Source organism: Crinia signifera, chromosome 4 (assembly GCF_055691185.1).
Source record: "Crinia signifera chromosome 4, ASM5569118v1, whole genome shotgun sequence".
Taxonomy (NCBI): Eukaryota; Metazoa; Chordata; class Amphibia; order Anura; family Myobatrachidae; genus Crinia; species Crinia signifera.
Window position 1 is genome coordinate 325,655,472 of NC_139220.1, and position 13,938 is coordinate 325,669,409.

Consider the following 13,938-nt stretch of genomic DNA (forward strand, 5'->3'; position numbering starts at 1 on the left):
CCTATCTATACTTCTGTCAAACACAGGGGCTTAGTCGGACTTGTTCATTATGGGCTGAATTTGTTCCCATCCCCGGTGGTTTGGGTTCGCACAAGCATATGCGTGAACATGCGCATGTGCAAACCCCCTGAGCAAATGGCTTCTGCGAATTTTACCCTCCGTAGTGGGAGGAGCGGTGGCAAGTAGGGGGCTGGAGCAGGTTAACGCCCAGTGTTTAATGGGCATTCCCATAAAAACTTTGTGTGTCCCCCTGCGCATGCACGAGTGTCACATGACGTCAGCGCCTGCCCCGAATTCCACCATCTCTGGCCAAGATAAAGTCAGTCTGGACTGACTTTTATCTGGTAACGTGAAAAAAAGTGGTTTGATTGGTCAGCGTCAAAAGGGTCTGAATCAGGCCCATTATAGAAGATAATGATTTTTTTAAACAGTTCATTGTTTCAGAAATGTAGTGCAGACATGTAGTGCAGAAATGTAGTGCAGACATGTAGTGCAGAAATGTAGTGCAGAAATGTAGTGCACTGTGTGTGTTCAGATTGATGCACATTCAGGGGATGGACCAATTAATCTATCCTAAATTGGAGTAGGGAAGGTAGTAGCAGTAACACATAAGCCTATAGAGTGTAAGCTTTCGAGCAGGGCCCTCCTACCTCTATATCAGTAGATATAAACTGTTACTACCCAGTTTGTTTTATCACTGTTGTTTGTAAATGTAAAGTGCAACGAAATATTCTGCGCTATATAGAAACTGTAAAGAAATAATAAATCATAATAAAACAGTTACTGCAACCGGTTCAATATATAGAGCAGCATGGACGGTGTAGTGGTTAGCATTACTGCCTCACAGCGCTAAGGTCATGGGTTCAATTCCCACCATGTGTTATATACACTGGGCAGTACGGAGGGTGTAATGGTAAGCATTACTGCCTCACAGCACTGAGGTCATGGGTTCAATTCCCACCATGGCCATGTGCAGAGTTTGTATGTTCTCCCTGTGCTTGCGTGGGTTTCCTCTGGGTACTCCAGTTTCTTCCCACAAATCCAAAAATATACTGGTAGGTAAATCGGCTCCAACAAAATTAACCCTAGAATGTCTGTGTGTGCGTGTATATGTGGTAGGGAATATAGATTGAAAGCTCCACTGGGGCAGGGACCGATATGAATGTTCAAGTAATTTCTGTGAAGCGCTGCGGAATACATGTGCAATATATAATTGACTGTCAGGACTGCCATTTATGTTACATTATGTTTGGCCTGCAGTGCCTCTGGTTTGCCAGAGGTGCTGCTGTTGTGCTATATTCAGCTTGCAGCACATCTGTGTGGCCAGAGGTGCTGCTGTCATGCTTGGTCTGCAGTACCTATGGTTGGTACCTATGGTTGGCCAGAGGTGCTGCTGTTGTGCTATATTCAGCTTGCAGCACATCTGTGTGGCCAGAGGTGCTGCTGTCATGCTTGGTCTGCAGTACCTATGGTTGGTACCTATGGTTGGCCAGAGGTGCTGCTGTTGTGCTATATTCAGCTTGCAGCACATCTGTGTGGCCACAGGTGCGGCTGTCATGCTTGGTCTGCAGTACCTATGGTTGGTCAGAGGTGCTGCTGTTGGGTTCTGCTTGCAGATCTGTGGTTTCTGAGAGCAGTTCCAGCTGGTGTCATCAGCTGGATCAGGCTGTTCTCAGAATACCATGCCCAGCTGCAGCACATATTGATGATAAAGGGGCCTGTCTCTGTGTGCTGCAGCGATTGGTTTGTTCTGGTTTTAAAAAGCTGAATTTGCCCTGAGCATGTGTTGTCCAGTTATAGCTTTCTCAGCCTTGCCTGAAGTGCTGAACCTTGTCTGTGACCTGTGACCTGTAACCTGATACCTTGTTACCTGTTCCTGATCCTGCTAATACAGTGTTTCAACATCCGTCCTGCCTCCATGGTCTGTTCCTCCAGCAAGTAATATTACTACAGTCTTGCAGTCCACTGGGACTCCTAACATTAACTGGTAATACTATTCTCTGTAAGGAACTGCGGAATATGGGCCTTATTCAGATCTTATTGCAGTACAAATTTGCTCTCAAAATGGGCAAAACCATGTGCATTGCAGGTGGGGCAGATGTAACATGTGCAGAGAGAGTTATATTTGTGTGAGTTATTTTGTTTCTGTGCAGGGTAAATACCGGCTGCTTTATATTTACATTGCAATTTATATTTCAAGTTCAACACACCAAACCCAAATTTACTGCAATTTGTACTGCAATCAGATCTGAATAAATAAATATCAGCTTTATATTTAAAAGTGTCACTGGCAGCAGTGGGGTAGGGTGCAGCCAGGGCACCCGGAGCAAGCTCATGTCACAGCACCCCCCCCCCCCCCATATACACAAAAATTGAAGATTTGTAGTGCAAGTTACCAAAATAAATGTTAATATAAAACATTAATGGAGGCCACAATCACTAATAAATATATAAAATACACTATATATATATATATATATATATATATATATATATATATATATATATATATATACACACTGTAGCTCCCATACCTAAAACCCCTCACTGTGCAGCCTGTTGACAGCTACTCCTCAACCCCCCAGAGCCGAGGTTGGACAGACTGGCAGGCAGGTGGCCGTGGTGAGCGATGTAAGGAGTGAGCAGTGATGACTCACTCCATGGGGTTTAGTTGAAATTGGACTGCCGGACTGCCGGACCGGCTGTGTTGTCTCCCTCCAGCCAGTGGTTGCTCTCGCAGTCACTCAGTCCGGAAGCAGCAGCAGCAGGCAGAACTAGTCACACACTACTCCCCCTGTCCACCTACATACACCCCATATGCCTCTTCCCTTACATAACCTACTGCCCATGTATTCCCACATGCAGACCATACCCCTCTACCCCAACATACCCTACTCCCCATATTTCCTTCAAACACCTTCTATCACCACCACACACACTCTATTCCACCCACATATACCCTAAAATCCTCTTCTCCCATATACACCCTGTTCCCCATCTTCATCCCACATATGATCCATGTTCGTCAACTACCATTACACATCCACTGACTGTCCCCAACATGCCATAACTCCCCTCCCACACACCCACATCCCACACCCGGGTGGTGACCTTTATTGTACCTCTGATAATGCAACCAGCAGGATGAGGTTAGCTGTGGCAGCCGTGGGCTTTGATCTTCTTCGTGCATTGGCAGCTTGCTCTGGGCACAGGCCGAGTCACATAGCCGTCGCAGACTCACAGCCGCACAGAATCTGAAGTGCCAGCGGCTGTGACAGCTGTCTCTGGGGGCAGCAGGGCTGCGGATCTGATCCTTCACCCCCCTTGCCGCCGCGCAACATTCTCCCGGATTTTCCCTTCGTGCCCCACACCCACGCCACCAAAACCGGTGCTCCAGTTTTCACCCAATCCTGCCTCCATGCTGTCCCTGACACCTTTGGCACCCGGAGCATGAGCTCCACCGGCACCACTCTAGCTACGCCTCTGACTGGCAGCTCGCAATGAGGGATCTCTCCAGGTTTTTTTTTTGTAATTTTACATGTTATAAATATTAATTCTCTATTTTTATGACTGTTACATAATAATTACATTCATAAAATGTAATTGTGTTTAAATTGAAAGTCATTTTCTAGTGTCATGTGTGCACTATCTGAACAGTAGTGTAAGTTGTATAATTTAAATAAAAAATAATCTAATAAATAAAAAGCAACAATCCACAGAAATCAACACTCCTAAATTTGGGGTGCAACCTCCTACCTCCCAACATGACCCTCTCCAGGAGGGACACATTGCTCTGTTCCTAGACTTCCCTGGTAATGTATGACTGTCATTACCTGTGGTGAAACACCTTTCTTACCAATTAACCTGTTCAATATAGGTGATGGTAATTGTACATTAAGAGAGAAGTCCAGGAACAGAGCAATGTGTCCCTCCTAGAGAGGGTCATGTTGGGAGGGATATGCACACTTGCACACTAGATATGTATTTCCCTTATAATCTTAGGGAAAATATAGATGGCACACAATATTTTGGCAATGCTATTGGGGGGTGCTGTCATAGGTTGAACATATTATGTAGAAAGGGATGCACACTTGGCAATATAAAACTTAACTTTTAATATAATTTATACACAGGGAAATAACAGTGAAATAAAGAGGTAAAATGACAGACAAAAACAAAACATATACACACATATTGTGCTTGAATTTTATAATGAAGTGTATTAAAATCACAATGATGGATTTTTAGAGAAATATTGTGTCAATTTTCGGATAACCTCTGCAGTCGGGCAGTTGTGAACATGTCACTAATAATTCTGTATTTTTGTAAATATCTTTATTAACACTTAGGTTCGGTGGTTCAGGGTGTAGTTTCAGTTTTATTGGGATGCTTCATGGGTGGAGGCAGGATTAAGGTAGGGCACAGGGGGTTCAGAACCCCTGGGCCCCCCTCTATCTAGTGGCCCCTGTGGTTGGTTTTGTAGTGGGGTAGTGCTGCAGCTTCACTGATCTGCCAATGTGACAATGATAAATGGTTCTGAGCATCGGGAGACAAGGCACACTGACTGCACAAGTGCAGTGCATTACTGGGAGTTAACTAAGGGATTTATTCTGGTTCATTCGGAAAGGCACAATCACTCTCTAATGGACGAAAACCCTATGCACCACAGGTGGGGCTGATGTATGATGTGCAGAGAGAGAGAGTTAGATTTGGGTGTTTTATTGTTTCTGTAGTATAGATATCAGTTGGAAGTATACCCCCCACCCAAATCTAACTCTCTCTGCACATGTTACATCAGCCCCACCTACAGTGCATATGGTTTTGTCCGTTAGAGAGTGATTGTGCCTTTCTGAGTGAATCTGAATAACCCCCTAAGTCCCATGAGATTTTGAACAAAAGGTCATAGGCTGAGCAGCTTGTGCAGAGCTCTGCTTGGTGAAGCTCATGATATGCTTCTTAGGCCCATGGAGGACAGCAGCAGAAGCCTCGTCATGGGGGGATTTTAAACAGAGGCAGCTCTGAGCATGTCAGGGCTCCTACAGAGTAAGGTACAGAGGGACAAACACAGGCCTTTCATATGTTTTTTTTTTATATATATATGCGCCAAGGTGTATCAAACAGGTATTTGTAAAAATAATCCAGTCACATATACTGCGCTCCCCTTGAGTATGTTGGGTGTCAGCTGAGTCCAAAAACAGTGGTGGGCTGTTCAGGGAGTAGTTTTGGTAGCAGACTTTGTTTGGACTCTGATAGCAACTATTGTGCACGTATTAAATTAGCATGGGACAGCATTTATAAATAATAAGTTTGACAGTTTATTATACACCTGGGAAAAAATGAAAAAAAAATTAGAAAAATACAAAAAATTGTATATATATATATATATATATATATATATATATATATATATATATATATATATACACAAACACAGGGGGCCCAGCACTCACTACAACAAACTAACTCACATTAACATTCAAATAATCAATAAATAAATAATGGGGTTTTAGTTCATGAATTGATCAATGCATTTAAGCTTGCAGCCCATTGCCAAGGGACCCCATTTCACTGCAAGTCCTACACTAACTGGTTTTCTTGGGAACCTGGCACCTGCTTACACATCATAGCTAAAATGAACATGTGTTTTTTCTCTGGGTTAATGCTCAACTGACAAGTAACATGGCTTTTATAAGGTGAGACAATCCCAAACACAGCACCTGAATTAGTATTAAAGGGGCAGCTGTCACAGGTTTCAGGTAAATGAGCTTATAAAGGGTGCATGAGAAAGCTATGATCACAGTAACAGAGGTTAATTAAAAATCAACCCAAATATATAGATACAGAAGTACCAACACACTCGCCATTCCTAGGAATGGGGTGCAAACAGCACCCACATCCCAGGGTGGGGTGCGATGGCCTGTGACCACACACTAGTAAATACAAACACAGGGGGCCCAGCACTCACTACAACAAACTAACTCACCTTAACATTCAAATAATCAATAAATAAATAATGGGGTTTTAGTTCATGAATTGATCAATGCATTTAAGCTTGCAGCCCATCGCCAAGGGACCCCATTTCACTGCAAGTCCTACACTAACTGGTTTTCTTGGGAACCTGGCACCTGCTTACACATCGTAGCTAAAATGAACATGTGTTTTTTCTCTGGGTTAATGCTCAACTGCCAAATAACATGGCTTTTATAAGGTGAGACAATCCCAAACACAGCACCTGAATTAGTATTAAAGGGGCAGCTGTCACAGGTTTCAGGTAAATGAGCTGAAACCTGTGACAGCTGCCCCTTTAATACTAATAAAAGCCATGTTACTTGGCAGTTGAGCATTAACCCAGAGAAAAAACACATGTTCATTTTAGCTATGATGTGTAAGCAGGTGCCAGGTTCCCAAGAAAACCAGTTAGTGTAGGACTTGCAGTGAAATGGGGTCCCTTGGCGATGGGCTGCAAGCTTAAATGCATTGATCAATTCATGAACTAAAACCACATTATTTATTTATTGATTATTTGAATGTTAAGGTGAGTTAGTTTGTTGTAGTGAGTGCTGGGCCCCCTGTGTTTGTATTTACTAGTGTGTGGTCACAGGCCACCGCACCCCACCCTGGGATGTGGGTGCTGTTTGCACCCCATTCCTAGGAATGGCGAGTGTGTTGGTACTTCTGTATCTATATATTTGGGTTTATTTTTAATTAACCTCTGTTACTGTGATCATAGCTTTCTCATGCACCCTTGATAAGCTCATTTACCTGAAACCTGTGACAGCTGCCCCTTTAATACTAATTCAGGTGCTGTGTTTGGGATTGTCTCACCTTATAAAAGCCATGTTACTTGGCAGTTGAGCATTAACCCAGAGAAAAAACACATGTTCATTTTAGCTATGTTGTGTAAGCAGGTGCCAGGTTCCCAAGAAAACCAGTTAGTGTAGGACTTGCAGTGAAATGGGGTCCCTTGGCGATGGGCTGCAAGCTTAAATGCATTGATCAATTCATGAACTAAAACCCCATTATTTATTTATTGATTATTTGAATGTTAAGGTGAGTTAGTTTGTTGTAGTGAGTGCTGGGCCCCCTGTGTTTGTATTTACTAGTGTGTGGTCACAGGCCACCGCACCCCACCCTGGGATGTGGGTGCTGTTTGCACCCCATTCCTAGGAATGGCGAGTGTGTTGGTACTTCTGTATCTATATATTTGGGTTGATTTTTAATTAACCTCTGTTACTGTGATCATAGCTTTCTCATGCACCCTTGATAAGCTCATTTACCTGAAACCTGTGACAGCTGCCCCTTTAATACTAATTCAGGTGCTGTGTTTGGGATTGTCTCACCTTATAAAAGCCATGTTACTTGGCAGTTGAGCATTAACCCAGAGAAAAAACACATGTTCATTTTAGCTATGATGTGTAAGCAGGTGCCAGGTTCCCAAGAAAACCAGTTAGTGTAGGACTTGCAGTGAAATGGGGTCCCTTGGCGATGGGCTGCAAGCTTAAATGCATTGATCAATTCATGAACTAAAACCCCATTATTTATTTATTGATTATTTGAATGTTAAGGTGAGTTAGTTTGTTGTAGTGAGTGCTGGGCCCCCTGTGTTTGTATTTACTAGTGTGTGGTCACAGGCCACCGCACCCCACCCTGGGATGTGGGTGCTGTTTGCACCCCATTCCTAGGAATGGCGAGTGTGTTGGTACTTCTGTATCTATATATTTGGGTTGATTTTTAATTAACCTCTGTTACTGTGATCATAGCTTTCTCATGCACCCTTGATAAGCTCATTTATCTGAAACCTGTGACAGCTGCCCCTTTAATACTAATTCAGGTGCTGTGTTTGGGATCGTCTCACCTTATAAAAGCCATGTTACTTGGCAGTTGAGCATTAACCCAGAGAAAAAACACATGTTCATTTTAGCTATGATGTGTAAGCAGGTGCCAGGTTCCCAAGAAAACAAGTTAGTGTAGGACTTGCAGTGAAATGGGGTCCCTTGGCGATGGGCTGCAAGCTTAAATGCATTGATCAATTCATGAACTAAAACCCCATTATTTATTTATTGATTATTTGAATGTTAAGGTGAGTTAGTTTGTTGTAGTGAGTGCTGGGCCCCCTGTGTTTGTATTTACTAGTGTGTGGTCACAGGCCACCGCACCCCACCCTGGGATGTGGGTGCTGTTTGCACCCCATTCCTAGGAATGGCGAGTGTGTTGGTACTTCTGTATCTATATATTTGGGTTGATTTTTAATTAACCTCTGTTACTGTGATCATAGCTTTCTCATGCACCCTTGATAAGCTCATTTACCTGAAACCTGTGACAGCTGCCCCTTTAGTACTAATTCAGGTGCTGTGTTTGGGATTGTCTCACCTTATAAAAGCCATGTTACTTGGCAGTTGAGCATTAACCCAGAGAAAAAACACATGTTCATTTTAGCTATGATGTGTAAGCAGGTGCCAGGTTCCCAAGAAAACCAGTTAGTGTAGGACTTGCAGTGAAATGGGGTCCCTTGGCGATGGGCTGCAAGCTTAAATGCATTGATCAATTCATGAACTAAAACCCCATTATTCATTTATTGATTATTTGAATTTTAAGGTGAGTTAGTTTGTTGTAGTGAGTGCTGGGCCCCCTGTGTTTGTATTTACTAGTGTGTGGTCACAGGCCACCGCACCCCACCCTGGGATATATATATACACACACACATAAAAAAGAAGGGGAAGAGTATATCAATAAAAGAGAGGGATATCTCGATAAAAGAGGGAAAAATAATAAAAAAATGTTAGATCATAAAGGATATATACACCTAATTATTAATAAAATGCGAGTATAGAAGGAGAATGGCAAAGAGAAATATATTTTTTAAATTGTAGCTTATCTTAGGCAGTGCGATGACCAAAATTTTCCCAACATGTTTCATCCATCCGCTGTGATGAAGTCCGGATGCTCTATAACTGTACCCTCCTATCCAATCCAGGCTCCTGGTTATTTAGCTGGACTATCTCCTTTTTAGAGTGATTAAGTTAGACTACATCACATCAATACAGATCACTGACCACCACTGCTTGTCAGCTACATTGCTTCATTCTAATAAGGTAAGCAGACTGCCTTCTATCTGAGCTTACTAACAATGGGTTAATTGCTACCACATATTTCCACAATACATTAATTTCCTACACGTGTTTCACAAAAAAAAACCCAGCTTTATCAAGGCCCCACTGGTGGCTGTGCGCACTGGCCTGATGCTTTAGGCGACTACCTGACTCCCCGTATACACCGCTGGCAAGCTGTTCATGTTTTATTTCAGATGTACTGTATGTGAACTTATTTATTATATAATTTTTATACCTCTACTTTATTTGTTGTGCACTGTCTCCATTTTTCTTTCTATGTGCTATATTGTTTGGCGTATATTCATGTTCCGGAGAGAGTGTTGTGAGTGCCACACTACCACTGTCTTTATTGCTCTTCGAGCTGTGGAGGCACCGACCACAACTATATTCATTGTTTGGAGTGCCGGACCTCATATTCCTTTATGTGGTCGATCTCACCTGCCAAGTGTTTGATTGTCTGTCATTGCTACCTTGTGTGACTGTCACACTACTGCAGGTTACCTGGTGTTCCCCAGGCTATACCTTTGTTTTTACCACAACCTTCGCTGATTGGAGCGGTACACAGTTCACTTAACCCCTCACTCCATCCATAACCGCCATGGCGTAGGAAGAATTGCCAGGTTTGTTTAATTTTCCAATTGGAGATACACACACATACCTTCTCCGATGTGGAGATTAATGCTATTCTGCTTGATAAAGGTCTAGACGACGAGATTGTATCTACATCTGCCGATATCGTATACCGGGAAATACTTTGACTAAATAAAAAGGAGGTCGATTATCACCTTCATGCAGTCTCACTTAGTGACTATTACAAAATTGAACATGATCCCAAGGGGATTCAGAGTGAGAAACTGCCCAACGATTGGGTGCTTTGACCCTGCGTTTTGTAAGCGCTGCGTGGGGATCCTCAACCGATTTTCATTCGATCTCATTGTGCTAGTAATCGAACAACCCTTTTAAAGAGCTCAGCATCATTAAAGATAAAATTGCTAAGTTTGAGGATTCCCATCTTATCACTTTGTCTACAGACCTTGACACAGATTGGCTGGACCGACTTAAATTGCAACTTGCTGTCTACAAAAAAGAATTGATCCAATCCAAAAAAGAAATGCTTACTAAAGTACAAGGGAACTATGAGAGGCATACTGTATATAGATGGCTCTCAGGAAATCCCACAGATGGTCCCAGACGCCCCTTTTTCCATTCCAGACAGCGGGGAAAGGGTAATAAAAGCCAGTTCGACACCGACACTTCACAGGAGACACAAAGTTCCCAGAGTGATGAAGACAGAGGCACTAATGATGCTGTCCCTTTAGGGGCATGATCAAGATCAACCAGATCCCGGGCACCCACCACAAGAGGCGCTACTCCCGGAGGGGGCAGCAATGCCAAAGACAAAAGAAGACCAGAACGTCCTCTGATCCTGAAACCCTAATCTTTAACCTTTCCTCACATGACCTCTCTTCTGGTGAAGTGCAACTACTAAGTCAAGGTTTGTCGTTTATTCCGACTGTAGGTCGATATAGGTGATGGTAGGTCACCTCAAAAAATGTGTCAAAGGGGTTAATAAAAGTATTAGCAACCTATGGTATCTAGAATAATCTAAACTAAAACAGTACATTAATCAAAAATTGGTGAAATTAGAAAAGCTTAAACTAAGAATGTTCTTGTAAAAAAAGATAATAAACAGTAAAAACTCTTTTTTACAAGAACATTCTTATTTCAGTGCGCAAGAGCTTGCTTACGTCTTCAAGGACAAGATTGCTAAAATCCAAAATGAAATGTCATGCTCTTCTTCAGCCAGTAACTTACTTACTTCCTTTCCTGATCCCTTTGCCACTTTCTCCTCATTTGACCCCACAAGTGAGGATGAAGTATCCACAATCTTCTCATCCTCCCACTCCACTAACTTTCCTCTTGATCCTATAACCTTACAAGTCAGTAAAGCTCTGTCTCCTGTGCTTATCCCAAGCTTAACTAAAATCTGTAACCTTTCTCTCTCTACTGGTATCTTTCCTTCTCTGTTCAAGAATGCACTTATTACCCCATTCTAAAACAACACCATTATGATCCACACTCAGCATTTTTACCCATATTACCCAGCCTTGTGTAATGTTGTATGAATTTGTAAAACCACATATGCGCACCATAAATAAAAGGTGCTGCTCTATTTTATCAAGAAATGGAACTAAGAATATACAAACATTAGATTCCCAAGAAAGGGGGAACAACCTTTAAGGTAACGCCCGCTCCCCCAGCATGAATGGAGCCTGGGGAAGCGGCTAGCTCCGACATACACAAACCAGAAGCACAGAATCCACCATTTTGGTAAAGGGCATAAACAGCCCAAATGAAGAGATACTGCATCCAGTATTGGTGGAACGCATATGCGGTTCACCTTACGCGGATATTACAAAACCGGATGTCCGGAAACGGGCTATGTAATTCTACATGTTCTACTAAGTTTTTCTGCACTTTAAACTACTCGTTTTTTTAATCAAAAAGGTATGTTAGGATACAGTTCTGTCTCCTATTTCTATTAATATAGCTATATAAACAATATGTGAAAACAACTAGTGTTTCCAATTAACATGCAACAGGTGTTAATCATTTTCCCCTAACACAGAGGATACATAACACTGATAGTAGGTACCCCAGGTATCACCTTGAAAAAGCCTTTGAGCGAAACGCGTTGGTGGAGGGGAGCAAGGACACCCAAAACTACCCAGGCGCCTCACTTTTCATCTCCTGCAAACCAGACCAGTCTCCAGAACCATTCCCATAATCAGGAAACTAAGGGCAATACTTCCATGCACACCAGGTAGAGCACCTCACAACATCAGGCGCTCCCTGGATTGGAGATCAGCATCTCTCCTAAATACAAGTTTCCCTGCATTGGCAATCCTTACGGGACGATTATCTGGAGGCACTATAGGAACGGACACAGGACACTAAACGGGCGGACTGTGGGTGACTATCCTTGCTCTCATTGCTACATTGTGGTACCCTCAATTTTAATGAGATATATGTTTTATTTAAATACTTGAATATTTTAGGTTTTGTTTTATTAAATGGTTGAAGCATACATTTACACCTGTTGCATGTTTTTAGCGAGCGTGGTCTCAATTCCCTTTTTCTCTTGTACTACCTTTTTTTGGGACAGACTTCCCAAAGTTTAGAGACCGCTGCTCCAGCGGGACAACCCCTCCCAGGCGCCCTTACAGGACACTTTGGTGACCTATTCTTTTTCACCATTCTGATCCAAACTGTCTCTCTAACTACCGTTCTATCTCCCAGCTCCCATGTCTCTCCAAGCTACTTGAGAGACTTGCCTACACTCACCTCACACACTTTCTTAACATTGACTAAAGTAGTTAATGATCTGGCCACTGCTAAATCTAATGGACATTTCTCAATTCTTACTCTTCTTAATCTCTGAGCTGCCTTTGACACTGTTGGCTAGTCTCTTCTCATACAAACACAACAATCCCTAGGTCTTCAGAACACAGCCATTCTTTGGTTCTCTTTCTACCTATCTAATCGCTCTTTCAGTGTTCGCTTCTCTGATTCTACCTCCTCCTCACTACCTCTGTCCATTGGAGTACCACAAGGCTCAGTCTTAGGTTCTCTGCTTTTCTCAATCTATCCCTCCTCACTTGGGAAACTAATCAACTCTTTTGGATTTCAGTATCATCTGTACCCTGATAATAGTCAAATCTATCTATCCTCCCCGGAATTGTCACCATCAGTATTGCTCCGTGTCTCTGAAAGTCTTTCTGACATTTCATCTTGGATGTCATCTTGCCACCTCAAACTCAACATTTCCAAAATGAATAAATTATATTCCTACCAGCCAAGAGTAGTTACCAACCTGATATCTCTATCACTGTGGAGAACACAACAATTAATCCTACTCCACAATCTTATTGCTTGGGGTCATCCTCAACTATGAACTGCGCTTTATTCCTCACATTCAATCTGTCTCTAAACCATGTTCCATGCATCTAAAAAACATATCCAAAATTTGTCCGTGCCTTACACAAGACACTGAAAAACTATAATCCATGCACTCATTATATGACGCATTGACTATTACAAAAGCTTCCTTACCGGTCTTCCCAAGAAAATACTCTCACCACTACAATCCATTTCGAATGCAGCTGCGAGACTGATCTTCCTGGCTAGACATTCATCATCTGCTGATCCGCTCTGCCAGTCCCTCTATTGGTTGCCTGTATATTACCACATTCAATATAAAATACTTCTACTTACATACAAAGCCATTACTCTGACTACACCGACTTATATCTCTTTGCTTATCTCATAATATATCCCCACCCGAACTCTCCGCTCTGCACAAGATCTGTGTCTCTCATTCACACTCATTACATGCTCCCACTTACACTTGCAGGAGTTTTGTCGCACAGCACCCACTCTATTTAATGCCCTTCCACGCACATTAAGACTCTCCTCTAGCCTCCAAACTTTTAAGCATTCCCTGAAAATATCATATTTAATTGCATCCCATAAGGACTGTCTTGAAATTTGGTGGCAAACGGGTTTAAAGAAAATGTTGTCACTGTGTGGTGCACCACAGGAAAAGGCTATGTAGCCTTTATTATTCTAGAGACCAGCATACAAAACTGGTCCAGGAGACCACCTTTGAGGGAACCGACACATGGGGACACTGCACGTGCAATTTTAATTTGCACCTTTTTCACTGTGTTTTGTTATATGTTTTATGTAGTTTGTCATACTTCGTGGTTTTAACATAATTCAAATAAAAGTTACATTTTAGTGACTCAAAAATTTGTAAAAAAAAAAA